This window comes from Eptesicus fuscus, chromosome 3 (genome assembly GCF_027574615.1).
Source record: "Eptesicus fuscus isolate TK198812 chromosome 3, DD_ASM_mEF_20220401, whole genome shotgun sequence".
NCBI classification, from domain to species: Eukaryota; Metazoa; Chordata; class Mammalia; order Chiroptera; family Vespertilionidae; genus Eptesicus; species Eptesicus fuscus.
The window spans coordinates 111,939,057-111,964,206 of record NC_072475.1 but is presented as its reverse complement, the minus strand read 5'-3'; the positions used below and the strand labels follow the sequence as shown (position 1 = coordinate 111,964,206).

General features: G+C 45.0%; 1 protein-coding gene and 1 pseudogene across 2 annotated transcripts in view; one reads left to right on the top strand and one right to left on the bottom strand.

Moving 5' to 3' along the window:
- PLOD2 (procollagen-lysine,2-oxoglutarate 5-dioxygenase 2) overlaps nt 1-25,150 on the bottom strand; it is a 253,440-nt gene that overhangs the window by 207,205 nt on the left and 21,085 nt on the right. The window lies entirely within an intron of this gene.
- On the top strand, nt 15,465-16,787 carry LOC129148621 (nuclear prelamin A recognition factor-like; annotated as a pseudogene).

The following is a 25,150-nucleotide window of genomic DNA, read 5'->3' as shown; positions in this document are numbered from 1 at the left end:
CTGAGGAATGCCCCACCACATGCACAAATCTCATGCACTGGGCCTCTAGTCCTATATAATAAAGAGGTAATATGCAAATTGCCCATCACTCCAACACACAAGATGGCCGCCCCCATGTGGTCAAAGATGGCCACCCCTATGTGGACACAAGATGGCCGCCACAAGATGGCTGGCAGGGGAGGGCAGTTGTGGGTGATCAGGCCAGCAGGGGAGGGCAGTTGGGGGTGATCAGGCCAGCAGGGGAGAGCAGTTGGGGGCGATCAGGCTAGCAGGGGAGGGCAGTTAGGGGTGACCAGGCCTGCAGGGGAGGACAGTTAGGGGTGACCAGGCCTGCAGGGAAGGACAGTTAGGGGTGACCAGGCCTGCAGGGGAGGGTAGTTGAGGGTGATCAGGCCTGCAGAGGAGGGCAGTTAGGGGGGATTGGGCCGGCAAGGAAGGGCAGTTAGGGGCAACCAGGCTGGCAAGGGAGGAAAGTTAGGGCTGACCAGGCCAGCAGGGGAGGGTAGTTAGGGGCAACCAGGCCTGAAGGGGAGGACATTAAGGGGTACCAGTCCTGCAGGGGAAGGCAGTTCGGGGTGACCAGGCCTACAGGGGAGGGCAGTTGGGAGTAACCAGGCCAGCTGGGGAGGGCAGTTAGGGGTGACCGGGCCAGCAGGGGAGGGGTGTTGGGGGAGACCAGGCATGCAGGGGAGGAGAGTTAGGGGCAATCGGGCCAGCGGGGGAGCAGTTAGGCATCAATCAGGTTGGCAGGGGAATGGTTAGGGGGTGATCAGGCTGGCAGGCAGAAGTGGTTAGGGGCACTCAGGAAGGCAGGCAGGCGAGCGGTTGGGAACCAGCAGTCCTGGATTGTTAGAGGGATGTCTGACTGCCCGTTTGTGAGTGGGATCCAAGATTGGAAAGGGTGCAGGCTGGGCTGAGGGACACAGCCCGCCTCCATGCATGAGTTTTGTGCACAGGGCCTCTAGTATATAATAAAAACTTCTAGAGGACTTTAACAGAGAGATCAACAGCAATATAGTTATAATAGCAGGGGATTATAACACAACACTGACCTCAATGAATAGATCTTCCAGATAAAAATTTAACAAGGAAATAGAGACTTTAAATGAAACAATTGATCAGATGGATTTAATTGACATTTATAAAGTTTTCACCCCAAAACAGCAGAATATACATTCTTCTCAAGTCCACATGGGTCATTCTCAAAGATAGACCACATTTTAGGACACAAAACAAGTCTCTACAAGTTCAGGAAGATTGACATCATATAAAGCATCTTCTCAGATGACAATGGAATAAAATTAGAAACCAATTACAGTAAAAACACCCCAAAATATTCAAACACATCGAAGCTAAATACCATGTTACTAAACAACTAGTGGCCCGATGCACGAAATTTGTGCATGGGAGAGGGGGTACCCTCAGCCCAGCCTGCACCCTCTCCAATCAAGGACCCCTCGGGGGATGTTCAACTGCCGGTTTAGGCCCAATCCCCAGGACCGGGTCTAAACCGGCAGTCAGACATCCCTATCACAATCCTGGTCCACTGACTCCTAATTGCTCACTTGCCTGCCTTCCTGGTTGCCCTTAACTGCCCCCGCTGCCAGCCTGATCACCCCTCACTGCCTCTGCATGCCAGCCTAAGTGCCCCTAACTGCCCCCCTGCCAGACTGGTTGCCCCGAACTTCCCCCCCCCCGCTGCCAGCCAGGTTGCCCCCAATTGCCCCCTCCCTGATGGCCTGGTCATTCCTAACTGACCCCCTGCCAGCCTGGCCACCCCCTACTGCCTTCCCCTGTTGGCCTGGTCACCCCTAACTGCCTCTGTGTGCTGGCCTAATCACCCCTAACTGCCCCCCTACCAGCCTGGTCACCCCCAACTGCCCCCCTCTGCTGGCCTAGTTGCCCCTAACTGCCCCCCCCTGCCAGCCTAATCACCCCCAACTGCCCTCCCTGCTGGCCTGGTCTCCCCCAACTGCACCCTCCTACCAGCCTGGTCACCCCCAACTGCCCCCCTCTGCCGACCTGGTCACCCCCAACTGCCCCCCTCTGCAGCCTGGTTGCCCCTCACGCCACCCCCTCCGCAGCTTTGTCACCCCATGCAGCCTGATGTTCAGTCGTTTGGTTGTCCCTCACTAACCCCCCTGCTGGCCTGGTTGCCCCACGCAGCCTGCGTTTGGTCATTCCTCACTAACCCTGCTTCCAGCCTGGTTGTAGGCAGCTATCTTGTCAGGGTGTGAGGGTTAATTTGCGTATCACCTCTTTTATTATATAGGATGAGTGGTTTACTTATGAGGGAAATAAAAAAGAAATAATAAACTTCCTGGAAACAAATGAAAATTAATACACAGCAATCCCAAATCTCTGGAACACAGCAAAAACAGTACTGAGAGGGAATTTCATAGTACTACAGGCCTACCTTAAAAACAAGAAAAATTAATAAATTATTTAACCCTACAACTTAAGAATTAGGAAAAGAACAACAAGAAAAGCCGATAGTAAGTAGAAAGATGGAAATAATAAATATCAGAGCAAAAATAAATGACACAGAGACTAAAAAACAAAAAATACAGAAGATCGATGAAATCAAGAGCTGGTTCTTCAGATAAACAAAACTGATGAACTGTTAGCCAGAATCATCAAAAAATAAAGGGAGTAAGCAAATAAATAAAGTCAGATATGAAAGTGGAGAAGTAACAATTGACACCACAGAAATACAAGATTGTAACAAAATACTATGAACAACTATATGCCAACAGGTGGACACTGTGGATGTAATAGAAAAATTCCTAGAAAAATGCAATCTCCCAAAACTGAATCAGGAAGAATCAAAAATCCCCAATAGACCAAAAACAACTTATGAAACTGAAACAAACAAAACTTCCAGAAAACAAAAGCCCTGTTATGGATGGCATTACAGGGAGTTTTACCAAACATTGAAAGAAGAACTAATATCTATATTCCTCAAAATATTATTAAAAATCCAAGAGGGAGGAACATTTCAAAGCTCTTTTTTTGAGGCCAGCATTATCCTAATAGTAAAACCAAACCAAGGCACTACAAAGAAAAAGAATTACAAACCAATACCCCTGATGAACATATATGCTAAAATCCTCAACAAAATATTAGCTAATCAGATCCAGCAATACATGAAAAAGATCATATACCATGACCAAGTAGTATTCCAAGGATGCAAGGCTAGAACAATATTCACAAATCAATAAATGTGGTACATCACATGAACAAACTGAAACACAAAAATCACATGATTATATCAACAGACCCAGAAAAATCATTTGGCAAAATAACAACTAAAATTATTTTTTAGTTGTTAATTATTTTTTTAATATCTTTATTAAGGTATTACATATGTGTCCTTATCTCCCCATTGCCCCTCAACACCATTTTTAAAAAATCTTTGTTGTTGAGAGTATTACATATATCCACCATTTTACCACCACTACTCCACTCCACCTAGTTCCTGCCCCACGCCAGGCCTGCACCACCATACTGTCTGTGTTCATAGGTAAGATCTTTAGTTACTTTCTTCCCATTCCCCCTTCCACCTTCCCTCTGAGATTCATCAGTCTGCTCCATGCGTCCATGTCTCTGATGCTATTTTATTCACCAGTTTATTTTGTTTACTAGATTTCTTATTAGATGACTTTTATTTATTTTTAGATTAAATTGTTTATAGATACATATTTGTTGCAATTTTATTGTTAATATTTATTATCTCTCCTCCTCCTTCTCCTTCTTCCTCTTACTCTTAAAGAATACCCTTCAAGATTTCATGTAATACTAGTTTGGTGGTGATGAACTCCTTTAGCTTTTTCTTATCTGTGAAGCTCTTTATCTGATCCTCAATTCTAAATGATAGCTTTGCTGGGTAGAATCATCTTGGTTGTAGGTCCTTGCTATTCATCCCTTCAAATATTTATTGCCATTCCCTTTAATCCCACTTCTAGGAATGTATCCCAAGAAACCAGAAACACCAATCGGAAAGGATATATGCACCTCTATGTTCATAGCGGCACAATTCACAATAGCTAAGATTTGGAAACAACCTAAGTGCCCATCAGTAGATGAGTGGATTTAAAACTGTGGTACATCTACACAATGGAATACCTTGCTGCAGTAAAAAAGAAGGAATTCTTACCATTTGCAACAGTATGGATGGAACTGGAGAGCATTATGCTAAGCAAAATAAGCCAGTCAGAGAAAGATAAATATCACATGATCTCACTCATTTGTGGAATATAATGAACCACATAAACTGATGAACAAAAACAGATCCAGAGACAGAGAAGCATCGATCAGACCATCAAACTTCAGAGGGAAGGTAAGGGAGGCTGGGGGTAAGAGGGAGAGATCAACAGAAGGACTTGTATGCATGTATATAAGCATAACCAATGGACACAGACACCAGGGGGGTGAGGGCATGAGTGAGTAGGGGAGTGGGGGGATAAGGACACATATGTAATACCTTAATCAATAAAAAAAATAAATAAATATAGCAATGACAAAGTTACAATTTAACACAATTTCTTTCTTTTCAAAAAGATGAAGAAAATATGCATCCATTTGAAAGTAACTCTAAATAGCTACAACTGAAGCTACTATCTACTGTTATTTAATACTAGAGGCCTGGTGCATGAAAATTCATGCACTGGAGGGGGTATCCCTCAGCCCAGCCTGCCCCCTCTCACAGTCCGGGAGCCCTCAGGGTTAGGAAGCGACCCAGCAATCAGGGGAAGGCGAAGCCCCCATCACACCTCTGCTGCCACCACTGCCAGCAGTACAAGCCTCAGCCGGCCCTGGTTACCTGAGCTTCAGGTGGCCCTGGGCAGCTGGGCAGCTGGGCAGCCGCCATCTGAGGCTTGCCTGTGTCTCGGGTGTTGGCTGGGCAGCCGCCATCCGAGGCTTGCCTGTGCCTTGGGCCGGCCCTGCGTGGCTATGGGGCTGAGGGGACTGGGGGACTCTGAAGGCAGGTGCGTGGAGCAGCCAGACCCACCTGAGGGCGGGCCTGGCCGTGCTGCACGCCTGCCACCCCAGCGGGGCTGAGGGGACTGGGCGCCGCCATCTTGTGGCTGTGGGTGCTGCCATCTTTGAGGGCATGGCAGTCAATTAGCATATTCCCTCCTTATTGGCTGTGGGTGCCGCCATCTTTGTGAGGGTGTGATGGCCAATTAGCATATTCCCTCTTTATTAGATAGGATACTTTATTTTAAAAAACTGATTTTTTCTACACATATTTCTGTAGTTTACATCAATATGTGCATAGCATTTTCCTTTTTCAGTACAGAGAAAATTATGTAATCCAACAAATTTCCTCATTTGAGTAAATTACCAAAAATTTTAGTGCCCAATTCACTGTTCAGCTGTATCAAATTATTCCCTGCTGATGCTTCTCTCTACTATTTTTTCCCTCTCCTTGCAGACTCATTTCCACTCTCTTTTACCTGTTGTTTTTTTCCCCTCCATCTGCTCTAGAAAATTAAGTGGCACTTATAATAATAGCCAACTACAGGATAGCTGCATTTTATGAAAAGCATGGTCAGTGAAAATACTACAAACACAAACCTTTTCTATTACAAGACTAATTTTCCCATTGAACTAAACGGAAACCAAGAAAGAGGGAAATCTTTTCCAGGCACATAAATCTCCCAAGTTCTTGCCCTTAAACATAATTTAAGCATAACACATAAGAAACAATAACACTAAATTCAAAGGAAAGGTTTTTAGTTAGTACACTGCATGAGTTATATGAGAGTGGCACAGTCCACAAGCACATTCCCATCTGTCAGGTTCAGCACAATGATGCCTGGTGCAACTGTGGTGACGCAGACGTGGCCGCAGCACTGCTCCTACAGCCCTGTGCCAGGCTCCCATTTGTTCCCTCTTCCTTGGTTTGATTCTGACAGTTAATGTAAACTTAGAAATCTGTTTCAAGCTGCTTTGTAATTTTTCAGCACTTTACCATTCTCCAGTGTGCTCTCTCCCACACTCAGCTCAACAAGCAGTAGCTGTTCTGGCCTTCTTCCTAGAGGTTAGCACTAAGACTTTCCTTGCACCATTTCTGTTGTAGGGGCCTGTTTTCTACAATATACTCCACTGAATAACAACATTATAGCTATAAAAATACTACTACATAAAAATATTAATAACGGTAATTATTAAAGAAACTGTAAAATAGTCACCGAAGTCTCTTAAGGAAGGTCCAATCCATGTAAAACAAGAGTGAGAATGTGAAGAATGGCAGGCAGAATGTATTCCTAATTTATGCAGGCTTAGGCAAATTTAAACTTTTAACAGGAAAAATATTAACTCCTCTGTTCCTCTCACATTCCCCCTATATCCTATCTATATGAAAATTCTCTCAGCAGTATAGAATCCAGCCTTACCTAACCACCTTCTCTGGGCCTGGCCTACACCTGGGCCCTCTCCTTTCTTCCCTGGACTACTGAGATGGCCTCCCTGCATTTACCTTGCCCACTTCAATCCACTTTCACACTGCCACTACAGCGACACGACTACACTCCAGTAGTTGAGGGCTACAATGTGCAGCTGAGCAGCTGTACTGTATACAGCCACCCAGCAGAGGGCCAAAGGGAAAAGGAGGCTGAAATCCAGCCCTCCTCCAATCGGAGGAGGTAACTCGTTCTAATTCACAGAGATCTTGTCCCTTTTTTCCTCAGAATATTCCAATGGTTTCCTTCTTGTTCTCAAATTCCAACTCCTCTAAGTCCCTCAGAGATCCAGTCCTGACTGTCATTCCGATTTCTTCAACCACCAGCCTCTCCCAATCCCTACTGCAGGGTCACATCAAGCACTCGCTGCCTGCAATGCTGCTTCTCCGAGCAACCACGCCTCCTTTTCAAATCGCTGTTCAAATGTAACCAATATGAGAAGCCTCCCTCGAAAACAGTACCTAAAACCACCTTTCCAAACTCAGCACTCTCTCCCCTAATCTTATTTTACTTTTCTTCTTAGGACTTACATCTACCAAGTACATCTGTTTAACATCCTTTTTAATGCCACTAGAATGTAAGTTCCATTGACATGAATATGCAACTCACAGAAAAAATAGCAGTGACAAAAAAAGTAAAGAAATAAATCACTATTTATTTAAAAAATAAAAAAGGAGGATAAAGAAAATCGAACCCTATTTTTCCCTAAAATTGGAAAACATTTCCTTTAAAAATAGTGCTGCTGAGAATTTTATACAACAGACCACCTGGTACCGTACTGGTGTAGCAACTTGATAATAAAGAACAAGAGATATAAGAATTCATATCCTTTGATTCCAATACTTTGTTCCTTGCACCTATTCTACAAAGATGGAAACCAAACTCATTTTGAAGAACATCCCTACAATGTTATTTTGTTAGTACAAAATAGTAAACTATATTCCAAAAATAATGGTTCATACAAATTATGGTATAATCCAATGACAAACATTAACATGTTACTTAAAAATCATGACTTGAAGAGTATGTGAAGCCATATGGAAATAATTACAATATAGTGTTTTATGAGTAAGGTTAAATACAAACTATCTATTTGTGCTTATAAATAAGTGCATGTATCCTGATTTTATAAATAAAACACACAAAAATATATATGAACGGGGGGAAAAAAAGTACTATCACAATGTTTTACATTGTTTATCAATGATAATGAGAGTATGGAAAAATTTAATTTAATCTTCTTAAATGTCTTCATTTTTAGTTATAAACAAGTTTTTCCTTAAAACCAAAAATACAATTTTTAGAAGTTATACCATCTTCATGAAGTCCATTATATCCTAGTGCTTAACTGATTCTTACTGGTGCCTCAACTTTCTTACAGGATATCTGTAATTTCTTACTGTAGCATTCAGAATGATTTACAGGTGAAAATAATTATTAGAAAGAGCTAAACTGACTGAATACTGGGCACATTTTAATATATTGGGTACACACCATAAAAATAAATCCAGATTCAAATACTTATTATCACCACCAAAATAAAAGCAAACATTTTTATATGTATCACTAGAGGCCCAGTGCACGAAATTCATGCACGGGGGGAGGGAGGTGTCCCTCAGTCCAGACTGCATCCTCTCCAATCTGGGACCCCCTCGAGGGATGTCCGATTACCTGTTTAGGCCCAATACCAGTGAGATTGAGCCAAAGCGGGCAGTCAGACATCCCTCTCACAATCCAGGACTGCCGGCTCCCAACCGCTCGCCTGCCTGCCTGCCTGACTGCCCCTAACCACTTCTGCCTGCCAGCCTGATCAACCCCTAACCACTCCCCTGCCAGCCTGATTGATGCCTAACTACTCCCCTGCTGGCCATATTGCCCCTAATTGCCCTCCCCTGCTGGCCTAGCTGCCCCCAACTGCCCTCTCCTACAGGCCTGGTACCCACAAACTGCCCTCCCCTGCCAGCCCAGTCACCCCTAACTGCCTTCCCCTGCCAGCCTGGTCGCCCCCAACTGCCCTCCCCTGAAGGCCTGGTTGCCCCTAACTGCCCTCCCCTGCTGGCCCAGTCACCCCCAAGTGTCCTCCCATGCAGTCCTGTTCCCTCCCAACTGCCCTCCCCTACAGGCCTGTGTCCCCCCCAACTGCCCTCCCCTGCTGGCCTGGGTCCCTCCCAACTGCCCTTCCCTGGAGGCCTGGTCACCCCCAACTGCCCTCCCCTGCTGGCCATCTTGTGGTGGCCATCTTGTGTCCACATGTGGGTGGCCATCCTTGACCACATGGGGGCAGCCATCTTGTGTGTTGGAGTGATGGTCAATTTACATATTATTCTTTTATTAGATAGGATTATTTAATCTAACCCATTCATTCCCAATCTAGCTTTGTTTGTTTATTCATTTTAATATTGAAATGTGTGTGCTTACCAACTGAACGTGTCATAAACAATAAGCAAAACAAATACAATTTAAAAACAAATAAATGCCACATGTAGTAGAGAAGAACCCAGAGAAGTCAAGTAAAATGAGCCAACATTTGCATGTCCCAACTTCAAATACTTTTGAGGAAGACCAACATTCTAACTCTAATGCAAGACTCTCCTCTGTAGATTTGCTCAGCAGAAGTTTCAGTCACAAGTTTATTTATAGTTTCTCTGCTATAAGCAAAGAAACTATAAAAGTAAAGAAAGGATTACACAAAAAGAAAGCTTTCAAATAAAAAACATCCTATATAATAAAGAGGTAATATGCTAATTTGTCCATTACTAGTGACCAAGTCACACTCAGCCAGGGTTTGTGCATGCACAGGAGCTGGGGGGCAGGACAGGGGCGGGGACTTCCGCCCCCAGCAGAGGCACGCCCAGGCCTGCCAGTGCTAATGTCCTGCCCAGTGCTGAGGTGAAGCTGCCTGCCTGCATCCCTGGCCAGGGACATGACCCTGTCTGCCTGTGTCCCTGACCTGGGACCTGGCACTGCCTGTATGTGTCCCCCCGCTCCCCAGCGCAGAGCTGCTTTGGTGTCTCGGCTGGTGAACTTTGCAACCAACCCAAGGAGGAAACCGAGAGGAGAGAAGCCGGGAGCTGTGCATTCCCAGTGCTTTAGTCACTTGAAAACAGCCCCACTTGGAATGTGAGGCGGCTGTACGTTCAGCTGAGAAGTGAGGGGGCTGAACCCCACTGTTGGTGGGCTGCAGTAGGTCTGAGGCCTGAGCATCCACCACGAGAAGGAAAAAACGGAGGTAGGGGCCTGGAGGAAGGGAGAACAATCGAAGGAAATGTGTCTAGACTTTCCCCAGCCCTCTCCTTCTTTAGGCTGCCTACAGAAGCCCCAGGCCCGGCCACAGTTCTGTCTCCACCTTTTAGTCCCCTGTTCTCCAACCACAGAGGAAAGAAATAAGGAAGGAGTCCGTGCTGCCTCCAGAAAGTATCTATATACCTGATTAGCCGGTTGCCTCCTGCAGAGGGAGGCCAGACAGGGAGTGGGCCTAAGCCATCAGTACGACATCCCGTGAGGGCTCCCGGACTGTGAGGGGGGGCCAAGCCGGGCTGAGGGACACCCTCTCCCCCATGCACAAATTTTCATGCACCGGGCCTCTAGTTAGAAATAAATCTATAATTATGAAGTGTAGTTATGATGATCCATAAAATTTTATTTTGTACTTTTTCTCTCATGAATACTTAAGAAATGAAGTTCAATTAAATCATTCCTTCCTAAATGAGCCAGAATTTCTTCTCATCTCTGACCTTCTCAAATTCCAGAAGCCTTGAGTAAGCCCCAGTTGTTTCATCTCAGAAAAGTGACTGAAGCTAGTCAAGTATTTCCTGAAAATTAATAGTGCTGTATAAGATGAAAGCACTAGAAAATAAGAAAATGATTAAGTAGCTGAAAGTCAAACAAATACTATAAAATTGTAATTAGAGATAAGCTATACTATCCAGTCCCCCACATAAGTGAAGATCCTCTGACCTAAAAAAAAAAGGGGGGGAGGAGGATGAGGAGAGATAAATTCCTATTACTTGGCAGCCTCTATTTTGTAGTTTTACCTCATTTTCCTCATAACTATCTTCAATAGTTGTTCTTCTGAAACTTGAGAACGCATTCAAGAATCTTAAAACTTTATAAACAGACCCCATGTTAATAAGTAGAGTATGTTTTTCATGTAATGCTGAGCCCATAACTGTTTCCCTACTATCAAAAACATAACATTTTAAAATTACTGAGTGAATTGTAAAGCTTTGAGAAGAACAATACTGAAGAAAGAAAGGCATGGAAAAATACAGATATTAAAGCTACATTCCCCAACTCCTTCCGAGTTAAGCTTCTAGATGAAAACTATGCCCCTTCTTTGAGGTGAAGTTGTATGATTTTGGAAGACAAGACTGTCCTCTCCCCAATACTTTTGGCCATTTCTATTGGTAAGCATGTTCAAAAGAAGTGGGGTCATTCTCCATTAGTGTTCCGGTCTTCTATTTTGTAAAGGGAAGAAGAGAGGAACTGAGGGATGGAGGGAGGAAGAGAAAGAGGGAAAGGAGATGGAGGGAAAGAAAGTGAGGAGATGAAAAGAGGGAGGCAGACAGACACAGAGGGAGAAAGACAGAAAGACACATTGCAGAGGCAATAGCTAGATTCTGCTTGTTGGAGAGTGGGAATTTTTGAGCATGCTTCCAGAGAGACCGTGGACTGTGCTCCAGATAGAGATGTCAGTGCTGATACCAGGCCAGGCCTTGAGATACGGTCTCATGGCCCCTTCCCAGCACGTAGCCTTCTTTCACAGAACACTGTCAGCTTTCTGGAGAACAGGATGACCCTGTGAATAACATGGTCGTCATTGGCATGATCCTGACGTTGCTTGGGAAAAACTGTTTTGTCTTGGGTTACTTGTTCTGCAAAAACCGGATGTGATTAATGTGCTTAAAAGCGGTCCTACACAAAGGGTCGCTGCTGCTCTCTGGTCTCCCTGCGTGGAGAATGGCAGAGCAGTCGCCGGGTCGCCCGGCCACCTGGCTAATAAAGGCTCCCTAAATTTTAATTTGGTCTGGGCTCCAGTGGTCATTCACTCGCATCCGCTCCACAACACTGCTCTTTGGAGTCTAGTCACCAGCTTCCTGATCCCTGAATTACATTTATAGAAAATTTATAACATACCAGTTCTACTGGAGGGCTACTGAGTCCCTAATTAGGATTAAGGTAGTAACCTCCTAATTTGGTCAGCAATCTGTACTGTTCTAGGAGTCAATGATGAGCCTCAGACTAAAGCCTTTCCAGTAATTATGTAAGCCTGTAATTCTGGCTCCAGATATCTAAAACAGCTTTTCTTTGCCCTGGCCAGTGTGGTTCAGTTAGTTGGGCTTCAACTTGTGCATTGAAAGATTGTTGGTTCGATTCCCGATCAGGGTACATGCCGGGGTTGCAGGCTCAATCCCCAGTGGGGGGCATGCAGGAGGCAGCTAATCGATGCATAGCTCACATTGATGTTTCTGTCTTCTCCCTTCCTCTCTCTCTAAAAATCAATTAACTGCTAAAAAAAATAAATAAAATAAAATGGCTTCTCTTTGCTGAATGGCACCCTGACAAACACAGGTGCCCACTTGTCTCGTCAGCTGCAACCAGGGTGAGCCATGGGTTACCTGACTACGCCTCTGTAGGGTCCACAAGCAAACAAACTTCCAGAGATAGTCAACAAAACAGTACAGTACTGGCATAATAACAGACAAATACACCAATGAAATGAAATAAAGAGCCCTAAAATAAACCTATGCATATGTGGTTACTAATACTTGACAAGAGAGCCAAGAATAGCAATGGAGAGATGATAGTCTTTTCAATAAATGGTGCTGAGATAATTAGATATTCACATGTGAAAGAATGAAACTAGAGCCATACCTTACACCACTCACAAAAAATTAACTCAAATGGATTAAAGGCTTAAATGTAAGACCTAAAACCAGGAAACTCCTAGAAGAAAACATAGGAATAAAGCTCCTCAACATGGATCTTGGCAATGACTGTTTGGATAAGCAACAAAGTTGAAAATAAACAAATGGGGTGACATCAAACTAAAATGCTTTTAAATAGTAAAAGAAACCATCAGCCCAACCAGTGTGGCTCAATGGTTGAACTTCGACCTATGAACCAGGAGGCCACGGTTTAATTCCCAGTCAGGGCACATGCCTGGGTTTCAGGCTCCATCCCCAAATTGGTTGTGCAGGAAGCAGTCGATCAATGATTCCCATCATTGATCTCTCTCTCTATCTATCTATCTATCTATCTCTCTCTCTCTATCTCTATCTCTATCTCTATCTCCCATCTCCCTCCCTTCATCCCTCCCTCCCTCTCTGAAATCAAGAAAATAAATAAAAAATATGTTTTTTAAAATAAACCATCAAAGTGAAAATAAAATCTGTGGAATGAGAAAAATATTTTCAAACCACACATCTGACAAGGGTTAATATCTGCAGTATATAAGAAACTCATACAACTCAATAGCAAAAACAAAACAAAAAAAAAAACCCAACACACAAAACAAGCCAATTTAATCATGGGCTAAGGACTTGAATTGACATTTCTTCAAAGACATACAAATAGCCAATAGGAAGATAAAACAAAGTTCAACATCTCTAGTGCTCAGGAAAATGCAAATTAAAACCACAATGAGATATTACCTCACACCTATCAGAACGGCTATCAACAATAAATCAACAAACAAGTTGTTGGCAAGGATGTGGAGAAAAGGGAACCCTCATGCACTGCTGGTGGGAAGGTAAGTTGGTGCATCCACTATGAAAAACAGTATGGAGGCCCATCAAATTTAAAAATATAATTACCACATGATCCAGCAATTCCACGTCTAGGAATGTATCCAAAGGAAACAAAAACACTAACTCAAAAAGATAGATAACTGCTCCATGTTCGTAGCAGCATTACTTACAATAGCTGAGACATGGAAACAACTTAAGTGTCTATAGATGGATGAATGGATAAAGAAACCATGGTGTACATACAATGGAATATTATTCAGCCATTTAAACAATAAGGAAATCCTACCATGTGTGACAACATGGATGTGAGGCAGGGTAGTAAAAAGCTAGGGAAATTCCTTGAAAAGTGGAATAAGGGAAACTGAGACAAAATAATTAGACAAGGCCAAACAATTTGAGCAATTTACAGCCAGCTAATAAATCACAAGGTTTATCTTCCCTAACCAAGGAGACAGGATCAAATGGTTTACACATTCCAAACCATCATGGGGCAGACTGGTCTCAGTCCCAGTCCCTCTTCAGTAATGTTCTTTAACCAGAAAATAACCTGGTCCCTCTATACACATATTTTGATGAATAAGCATATTAAAAGACACATTTGAGAAGCTAATGAATAGTATGTTAAGACCCTCCCTGGATATCTCGCCGAGGATCCCACCAGCCAAGGAAAGATGAAAAGCTTCAAGACTAAAGACCCACAACCTGCTCTTGTGCTCTTCTCCTGGGAGCAGGCCCGCACCTTTCTCTTCCCGCACTCTCTGCTCCACATGCATGCATCTCCGAAACTCTAAGGGACCTTCTAAGACTTGCAACCAGGGGAGCAATGGAAAGCAGCAGTTCATCTGGGCTTTCCTCCTGAACTTGTCTCCAAGGCCCCCTTCTCTCTCTAACTTCCCAGTCAGCTCACTTCTGACACTGTCACTTTAATTTCTCAGAAAGCCAGAGCAGTCTTGGCTTGGCTTTCTCCTGTTTCTTCTTCTATTCTAAGCCCTTCTTTCATTTCACTGTCCTCAGTAATACACATACTCTACCTACAGCATGCTCTCACAAGAGCATGCCCATGCCTTGTATCATTGATGTTTTTCTCCTAAACTCTAAGGGACCCCAAGACATGTGCAACCAGGGGAGCAGTGGCAGCTTGACCTGGGCTAACCCCCGAGCCTGTCTCCAACGTCCCCTTTTCCCTGAGTTTCTCCTGCCTTAAGCCCTTCCTCTGTTTCACTGTCCCCAGCTTTAATAAACACACTCTTAAAATCACCTGGACTCCTATTGTGAAATCTTTCCTACACGAAGTCAAGAACCCACACACAGACCCTAGGCCAGTGATGGGCAACCTTTTGAGCTTGGTGTGTCAAACTTCACCAAAAAACTGAGCATAGCTCGGGTAGTGTGTCACTTTGAGGAAAAAACATTATTTCGCAAATGTTTCATCCTCGGCATGCGGCCGCTGAGCATCAGAAATGGCTACGTGTGTCAGTGCTGACACGCGTGTCATAGGTTCACCATCACTGCCCTAGGCAGACCAGTCCCGGGCCCACATCCAGTCAAGTAACAGATGGACTTCGAGGGCATTTTGCTAAGTGAAATAAGTCAGACAGAGAAAGAGAAATACTTAAATATTGCAATGATCTCGCGTATATGAGAAATCTAAAATAAAATAAAAAAACATAGAAAAATAGATCAGACTTGTTTCCAGAGATACATGATGGGGGAGGGAGAATTGGATAAAGTGGACTAAAGGTATACACTTCCAGTTATCTATGTATATAAAAAGCTAGTGTCCATGATGACTGTGATGACCAAACAACCGGTCACCATGAGATCCATCTCCCCACCCTCAGCCTCCGATTGATCAGGGGATGGCTAATGGGGGAAGCAGGGTGAGTGGCACGGCAGAGACTGGGGAGCAGGTGGAAGGCAGACCTCTTGGTCCCTCCTCCCAGCCCTCAGGCTCCAATCAATTGGTGGTGGAGGTGGGCAGAACTGGGGACTGGCTCCCTCAGTAGTCCAGCAGGTTCAATCTCCAGAGGACAGGCCAGGCACCAATGAACCAGCACCGCCGGCACAATCCCGACAGCGCTGCCGGCCTCCTGGAACTTGGCCTCGGGCACTGCGGCCACTTCCCCTCCCTAGACGCTCCACAAGGAAGGAAGGATACCGCCAGCAGCACCAGGGGTGACCAGCGGTGACTGCTCTCCCCATGCTCCCTCCAGGTCACTCGAGTCAGCCCCCACCCGCCCCACTCCAGATGAAGTGTGATCACTGCACACAGAAGAAATGTAGTAAAAAAACAACAGATGACCAAGAGAATGCCACAGTCAACGTCCGGAGTCCGGCTCAGGAGAACAGAGAGAAGGGAGAATTCCATAAGTTGGCCGATGCCAAGTTATTTCTGAGTGACTGCCTGGCGTGTGACAGTTGTGTGACCACAGAGGAAGGAGTCCAAGTTTCTCAACAGAACACCAAGGACTTCTTCCGTGTTCTGAACCTTAATAAGAAATGTGATACCTCACAGCACAAGGTGCTGGCAGTGTCTGTGTGTCCTCAGTCTCTGCCTTGTTTTGCTGCTAAATTCAGCCTCAGTGTCACTGATGCATCCAGAAGGCTCTGTAGCTTCCTCAAAACCTTGGGGCGCACTGTCTTTGACATGAAGATAGCTGCAGACTTCAGCATCCTGGAGAGTCAGAAGGAATCTGTGCATTGGTACCGCCAGCACCGAGAGGAAGAGCCCCGGATACCCATGCTGACCTCCGCCTGCCCCAGCTGGGACTGATATGCAGAGCACGTGCTGGGTCACCCCATCACCCCCCACCTCTGCACGGCCAAGTCTCCCTAGCAGATCATGGGCTCTCTGGTGCAGGATTACTTCGCCAGATGGCAGAACCTGTCCCCAGACAAGATTTTCCATGTCATTGTGGCCCCGTGTTATGACAAGAAACTGGAGGCCCTTCGAGAAGATGTTCCCACAGTTTGCATAGTTCCCGGGGTGCTGACTGCGTGTTACCCTCGGGTGAAATTGTCCAGATAATTCAGCAAAATGACCTCGCCTCAAACACCACCACCATGGACACTGTTTGGAGACGTGAAGGAGGAGGAGGAGAGGCTCCACGAAGGTGGCAGCTCCGACGGGCACCTGGCACGCATCTTTAGGAACACAGCCAAGGAGCTGTTCAACGAGGAGGTGGGGGTGCTCACCTACCGCACCCTGAGGAACAAGACTTCCAGGAGGTCACCCTTGAAAGGGACGGAGAGGTTCTGCTATGCTTTGAGGCTGCTTACGGCTTTCGGAACATCCAGAAGTGGTCCTGGAGCTGTAGAGGGCCAGTTCCCCTGCCGCTTCGTGGAGGTCCGGGCCTGCGCCGGAGATGCCTAAGCGGCAGGGGCCAGGCCCAGGCGGAGGACAGGCATGCAGACAGGGCACTGCTGCGGCAGATGGAAGGCATCTACGCTGCCATGCCGGTGTGGCCCCCGGAGACCAGCACCCATGTGCAGGAGCTGTACCAGGAGTGGCTGGGGGGTTGGGGGGGAGGGCGACTCCCCCCGGACTCAGGCAGTCCTGCACACCACCTAGCAGGGCCCAGGGCAGCCTGCCAGGACACCAAGTGGTAAAGGTCCAGCAGACGCCCGGCCTGCAGGCCGCCTGAAGAGGGGTGTCAGACACGTGAAGGAAAGGCTTAGCATCTCTGTCATCGCTTTGGTTTTCAGAATTCCCTGCTCCCCATCTGTTGGCTCACTCCCTCTGAGGGGCGCTGTCATCGTCACATGGGTGCAACTGGAATATTGTACCTCAAGAGGATTGCCCCAATGTACGTATCCTTTTATCCGACGATGAAAAAATCCCAAAGAACAAGAATGGAGACAGACTACTGTCCTTCAGTCTTAAAAAAACCCCGGAAGTGTCCCGCAAAGAGCTGAGACTTGGTTCTGTCCATGTGCCTCAGAGAGATTGGATGAGGAAATGGCCCAGTTTGGCCCTGACTTTACCCACTTATGTCACTCTTGAAGGTGTCTTTGCCACAATGTGAATAAACTGCCACCTTTTGGAATAAGGGCTCATAGAAAGTCTGCATTCCCAACTTTTCTTGAAACAGATCTATGTTCTGCAGCTGTGGCCACCGTCCTGAGACCAGGTCCTGTCGCTGGGAATCAGGGGGCACTGGAGTGGAGCCCCCCGCTCCCCCTGCCCTTTTACATTCAGGGATTGAGCTGAACTCACTTTGGGGGAGGCCTGGCAAGGGTGACAGGTGTCACAGATAGAAGGATGGAGAATGGAGAGGCGGACACCCTGCTCAGTCCCTCCCTGGGTGGGGTCAGGCAGATGAAGGCCGGCAAGCCCGCCCCACAATTGGGTAAGATAGCATCCTCTCTGTCCGCCTCTCACCCCGTGGGCCCGGCCACGCCCCTCAGCTCAGGGAAGCCCTCTGCATTCCACGACAGCGTGCTCTGCCCTACCATGCCCTCACATTGGGCCTAAGTGAGAAGGAAGAGAGCAGCTGGCCCACAGACAGCTACACAGGAAGATCCACAGCCACCACAGAGCCCAGCACCCCATGCCGTCCTATGAAGTGAGGCCTGTGACCGGCCTGGTGCTGGTCTCTAGAGCACTTGGATTTTGTTACCATGTGGGTGACATTCTTCTTGAACCCCTCAGCCTGTTAGATTTCCCTCATTCATGTGTTATTGCACCTGTGCACCCATCTGGGTTGATAACGGGACATTGTGTGAAGTTACCTTTTTCTGCTTTCAATCTATTTACAGTGGGGTTTCATCCTCTGTGGTAACGTAGATCCATTTCTGATTATGGAATAAACAGTTGAAGTGTCAAAAAAAGGGGGGGGCTGCCAGGTGGCTCCTGACAACTGGCAGGAACATCTGTGGGATGGATCTGGATCCCCGGACGGCAAGGGCATCCCACTGCCCACCCAGAGGGCTGATGGGGTCCTGGCTCCTCCAAAACCCCCCTTAGAACCCTACTTGTGCACAAATTTGTGCACCAGGCCTCTAGTCTATACTAATAAAAGGGTAACATGCTAATTAGACCGGACGTCTTCCGGGCGACCTTCCGGATGTCCTTCCAGACAAAGTTGCGGCTGGGAGGACCGAGGCAAGCCCTGGGAGGGCCCATCACAGAGCCCCGGCTGGTGGGCAGGGTCTCCCTCTGCGCAGCATTGATCACAGAACCCTGGCTGGGTGGTTAGGGAGGGCAGGGCCTCCCTGGGGGTGGCAATGAATGGCAGAGCCCAGGCTGGGTAGAAAGGGCCTCCCTCTGCTCTGCAATTGATCCCATAGCCCCGGCAGGGTAAGCAGGGCCTCCCGGTGGGCAGTGATGAATCGCGGAGCCCAGGCCGGGTGGGAAGGGCCTCCCTCTGCTCTGTGACTGATCACAGGCCAGGCCTAGGGACCATACCCGTGCATGTATTTCATGTGCCGGGCCTCTAGTCTATAATAAAAGTGTAATATGCTAATTAGAGTGGATGTCCTTCCGGACAACCTTCCAGATGTAGCTGGGGCTGCAAGGGAAGCTCGGTCCCGGGTGCCTGCTGGCGGCCGGAGGGAAGCCTGGGTCCCGGGTGACAGAGGGAAGCCGGTGCTGGCAGCTGGGAGAAGGAAGGCCTACTCTTTTACAAATTTTGTGCATTGGGCCTCTAGTAAGACAAATAAGTGTTAGGGATGTAATGTACAACATGACTGTACATTCAGTTTCTTGGATTGGTGAAGTAGGGACACTAATGAGGGAAAATGTTAAAATATATCTTCCTTTTAAAGTTTCCAGTACTTAAAAAAGGATTTTGGTATGATCAAAAACCACTTTATGAATGGGCAAGATTGAGGCCTTAGAAATGATAAGTAGGATTTTGACAGTGGGAGGGACCTGGAAAAACAGACAGGACTTTAAAAAGGTGACATTATGCCCTGGCCATTGTTGCTCAGTGGTTAGAGCATTGGCCCACCCCCTGAAGGGTCTCGGGTTCAATTCCTGATCATGAGAAAGTACCTGAGTTGCAGGTTTGATCCTCAGCACTGGTCAGGACTCATGCAGGAGGCAATCAATCAAAGTGTCTCTTTCATATTGATGTTTCTCTCTCTCTCTTTCCCCCTCACCCCCCTCCCTTCCACTCTCTCTAAAAATCAATGGAAAAATATCATTGGATTAAAATTACTGGAAAAAAAAAAGATAGTGAGAGCATATTGTGACTGGACAGTGAGGAGACCAGTGCCCATACAGTGCAGCAATTTCAACTGGTGTGCCGCAGAATTTTTAAAACATTCAATACCTGACTATTTAATCAGTGGCACTGACCTCTTTTCCCTTAGACTGTCAAATAAAAATGTGACAACAGCCAATACAACAAGATATATTTTTTGGTAGGCTGCAGAATTTTAGTAATTAGTTTATGTGTGCCAAGAGATGAAAAAAGGCTAAAAATCGCTGATATCGAGCAAAAATTGGGAAATCAGGATAAACAGGATAAGTACATTTGGAAATAGGGGAAGCAATGGAAGCAGGGCAGGGAAATTAGAACTGTGCTATCAGACTAGAACATTTTCACAACCTCAGTTCTACTGATATCAGGGCCAGATAATTATTTCTTGTGATGTTTTAGCAGCTTCCCTGGCCTCCACCCATTGGATGCCAGAGGTACCCACCATTCATGACAATCAAAATGTTTCTAGACATTATCATGTATCCAATGGGGGACAATATTACCCTTGTGTAAGAGCCACTGGACTCAACACAAGATTAGTATGAGAAAAATTAGGCAAGGGTAGTAATTTAAGATGCAATCACAGCTCACCCTTGAACAACATGGGGATTAGAGCACCAATCACCATGCAGTCAAACCTCCATATGTAACTTTTGACTCCCCCAAATGACCCTTGGTATCCACAGGGGATTGGTTTATGGATCCCCAAAATACCAAACTCTATGAGTGCTGGAGTCCCTTATATAAAATGATGCAGAATAATGCATACAGTTGCCCTCCACATTTATGGATTCCCAACTGTGGATGGAAAATATTACCTTCAACCTGCAGCTGGTTGAATCCAAAGATGTGAAACTCAGAGATATGGAGAGCCAACTTATTTTCCAGAATTCGTTGGCCAGCCTACACTTTTATCCCCATCATCAACTAAAACACAATAATTAATTCCATATATTCTTGGTTTCACTTTAGAAAAATGCTAATTAGAAGTTTACTGTTTAAAATAATAACAACAGTTAGCAGCATTTATTGAACAATTTCCGTTTGCAGACTCTGTACTAAGCTGTTTACTGGAATTATCACATTTAACCCTCAAATCAACTCTAGAAGGCAATCACCATTAGAAAGAAACTATAACTCAGAGAGGATAAGTAACTTATTCCAAGGATAATCAGCAAATAAGTGTTAGAGATAGAATGTGTTTTTTCTCACTGAGGGCTTTTTATTGATTTTAGAGAGGAAGGGAGAGAGAGAGAGAAACATGGATTGGTTGCCTCCTGTGCCCACATACCTGAACCCGAAACCTAGGTATATGCCCTGATCAAAAATTAAACCTGCAAACCTTTGGGTGTACTGGACCATGCTCCAACCAACTGGGCCACACCAGCCAGAGAAGAGATGGGATTTAGGTTCAGTCTACTGGATTCCAAAACCTCAACCCCTTATCCATTACCCTACACTATCTCCCTCAGGGCATCTTTCATAGTTAGCATGCAAGCTGTTTATGAGCATCTGGCCCTAAAATAAACCATGTATACCAGTAAGCCAACAAGTTCATATAGACCTTTAATTCAGTTAGAAGTACCTAGCCCTCTTCCTGTATGGCAAACCCTCTCTGACTAGATCTAAAAAGCAAACACTCTCTTCTACACTATTTCTGCAGTTTCCCTAAGGTCTGAAGAGCAAGGTAGCATCTTTCTCAAATTCTTAATAATATATTCAGGATGAAAGTGAGACCAATACAGCTTTATATATAATTCAAAGCACAACAGACATGTACCTCAATTTAGAAATGCCAAGCGATGTGAAGTACCCTCTTCCACGATGGAATATATCCATGGTTGGCACCACTGTCATAGTGTCCATATTTCTGAACCTCTGCTGATCACCAGGGCAACTAGCTAACTCCTTCATCCATATGAAAAGCAAATCTAGTACCACACACTATCTCAGTGTGCATGTCCTGCCAGAGTCAACACACATTGGACTGCAGACTGGGAGGCATGGCAGGAACGGCTGGGATATACAATTTATTATGGTTAATATGAAACACTATGTCATTAGTTAGCATAACCCTGATCAATAAATCCCTAGCATGAAGCTACTCATACCATCTCTCTGCTTAGGGCATGTCCAATTGTACATGAATAAAGTTCCCCTTTGCCAGCATTTGGGGCAGTGGCTTCTAGTTCTGGTTTTTCTGAACTAATTGTCTGACCCCACATTTAAGTCACATCTATAATAATAAAAGTGTAATATGCTCATTAGACCGTACATTCTTTTGGATGAAGCCAGGGCTGCAAGGGAAGCCGAATCCCGGCTGCCTTTCTTCATTATACTGTAAATAAAGAAAGAACTGGACAAAGCCTATGAAACATCTGTTTGCACACACTGGACAACTGGCAATGCACAATTTTGATCACTGAGAGAAAGGAAACAAAGGGAGAAAACCCTAATAAGTACGTCCCTGATTTTCTTCCTGGAGAAACTTTCTGGATCATACATAGTACCTGGAAGGGGATTCTAAACAAAGCATGGTGGTCTCAATGAGTTCAGCAAACAGACTGGGAACCAGGGAGGCTGGCAGTGGCTGGACTTTGTGGGCCAGTGTATCAGAGAGAAGGGCATTGCCCAGATAAAGAGCCCCAAACATCTGCATGCAGTGATGGCGAACCTATGACACGCGTGTCAGCACTGACACGCATAGCCATTTCTGATGACATGTGGCCGCTGAGGTGGCCGCATGCCGAGGATGAAACATTTGCTTCTCCTGAGGATGAAACATTTGCGAAGTAATGTTTTTTCCTCAAAGTGACACACTACCCGAGTTATGCTCAGTTTTTTGGTGAAGTTTGACACACCAAGCTCAAAAGGTTGCCCATCACTGGCATAGGGTCTCATTGAGTCTCTAGCTGAATACTGTGCCCTGCATACTTAGAATGAGATTTTCAAGTGGTGGGTCAAAGAACAATTACTGAGAACAGAACAAACTACTAGGAAGCTATAAGCTAAACAAGTCCCAGCACTAACAAAGAATTGAGAGATGGTAGAGTTCTGACCCCACACAGTAATGAGACCTTTTTGAACATCTGGTACAGTTAACAGAGACGCCAGAAGGGCCATGCCTTGATATTAAGGCTAAGTAGCCCTAGATTAAAGGCCACCATAAGTCCATACCAACAGAGCTTAAATTCAAGTCTTGAAAGCTGATCTGCAGGCAATTTAACTGTCTTCCAAGTAAAGCTGTTCTTTAAAAGAAGAACAAAAAATTTAGACACTTAGCAATTACTGGGAAGAAGCAGGAAAGTGAGAATCAAAATCAGGAAATACAAATAGACTAAAAAAAAAAAACAATAATGATCGAAAGCAGACAAGAATTTTAGACAGCTATTATAAATATGTTGAGGAACTTAAGGAGAGCATGAACATAATAAGGAGATAAATAGAAGATATAGAAAAGAGCAAAGAGTAACCTAGGTGGTTTGGCTAAGTGGATAGAGCGTTGGCCTGTGGCCTGAAGGGTCCTGGGTTTGATTCCAGTCAAAGGTATATGCCTGGATTGCTGGCTTGATCCCGATTGGGGGCTTTCAGGAGGAAGCCAATCACTGATTCTCTCTCATCATTGGTACTTTTATCTCTCTTTCCCTCTCCCTTTCTCTCTGAAATAAAAATATATATAATATAAAAAAGAGCAAAGAGAAACTTCTAGAAATAAAAGATCCTATATAATAAAAGACTAATATGCAAATCGACTGAACAGTGGAACAACCAGTCACTATGATGCGCACTGACCACCTAGGGGCAGACGCTCAATGCAGGAGCTGCCCCTGGTGGTCAGTGCGCTCCCACAGGCAGAGAGCCACTCAACTTGAGCGGGGCTCACGGCTGGTGAGCGCAGGGGCAGTGGCGGGAGCCTCTCCCACCTCCACGGCAGCACTAATGATGTCCAACTGCCTAAGCTGTCAGTCGGACATCCCCGGAGGGCTCCCAGACTCTGAGAGGGCACAGGCTGGGCTGAGGGACACCCCCCAAGTGCACAAATTTCGTGCACCGGGCCTCTAGTATTTTATAATTTTCTAACATGCTTGCAAGCAATTTCACCCCCATTCTCCCCTTATCCTCTACCCTATCACCTCTTCACACTGAATAAAGCTCATTTTCAAAAGGATTTTCTACAATCTGAATATGTTTGACACTAATCCAAATGTGGACTTTTCTGACACTAAGAAAAATTTGTACTTTGTAACTACAAGAATTAAATCCATTTATGAAAAAGGAGATATACTATAAGTAACATCTGTATTCATTACTTAAGTTTATATGTATGATTTAAAGTAGGCTTCTTAGTTTAACTTTTACCTCAAACTGAAAAATCCTAGCCACCCATTAAGCCATAAGCTGTAACCCTAGTGCTGCTGGTTCTGGTGAAGAGCCTTTCAATGACTGGCTATGAGGGCTTGGATGTTAGGGATTTCACACCATCTGATAAAACCCTACATGTACACTTGAGAAACATAAAAATACCAACTACTTTATATTAAATAGTAATACAAAGGTTACTGTATTATTTTAAAGATTTTTCTTTAACCTTACCTACTATACAGTACAACCATCAACTAATATTTACTTGTTTATTCAATAAATCACAATTAATCTCCAAAAACAACATCCAGACTAAATGGTTCTGTGATCTCCCATAATCTTACCCTGAAAAAGTAACAACTGTATATATTTTTTAAATTAAGCCACCCTCTCCTCCTACAATTGTTTTATTTGAACTGCTTTCTTTACTTCATATAAAATCCCTCTACAAACAGTTATGGGGGGAAAGACCCCACCTTCTCCTCCAGGAACCGAGTCTCAGACTCTCACTCACTAGATGTGCCCACTCCAGAGGTGCAGGCACGCACTCTGCATGCCACTGAGAGGGCAACTGAGCAGCACATCAAAGAAAAGGGCAGATCAAACGGCATTCCAACCTTCCACTCCACTCTCAAGGTCTAACAGTAGTCTCTGCAGCTAGAAACACACATGCTTTTACACACACACACACACTCACAAACACTGCTTCTCTCTCATAAACAGACTTTATTTACCGTGTTCCTACTTTACTAAATGCAATCATATTTTAGAGATATTTAATGCATCTAAAAAGCAGATCTAGGAGATTTGGTAACTCCCAGGAACAATTTGGAAGACTGCCTCTAATTTTTAAATAGCACGTTTATGTAAAACACGTTTGTAACTTCTAAAGAGTTACCAGCACTATTTTTGTTAACCAATATGACTTAAACAGTCAGGAATGAAACAGAGAAATATAAAGTTATTTTTTTAAAGCTTGCAATGTTTAAAGGTACTGAAAAGTACTTCATTCCTCACAGAAGACAAAAAAAAAAAAAAAATAGCTTCATGTAAACACCAGACTGTTTTCTCCTATCATATTAAAACATCTGGAATATTTTAAAATGTAAATTTAATTCCAGTTATTCTTGGCCTTACTTTCTTACCTCTAAATCAAAAGTTAGTTAGGAAATAAGCAATATTAAAGTATGTTCTAATTCAGCTCCTGAAGGAAAAACTACAATATCCTATATAATAAAAGCCCAGCAACCAAAACGGCAGAACAACCAGAACAACCAGAGACCAGAACAACCACGGCCCCTCGCCCCAGCCAGCCTCGCCCCCAGCGGGGAACCCCCACCCCAATTGGGGGCATGGTCAGCCTGAA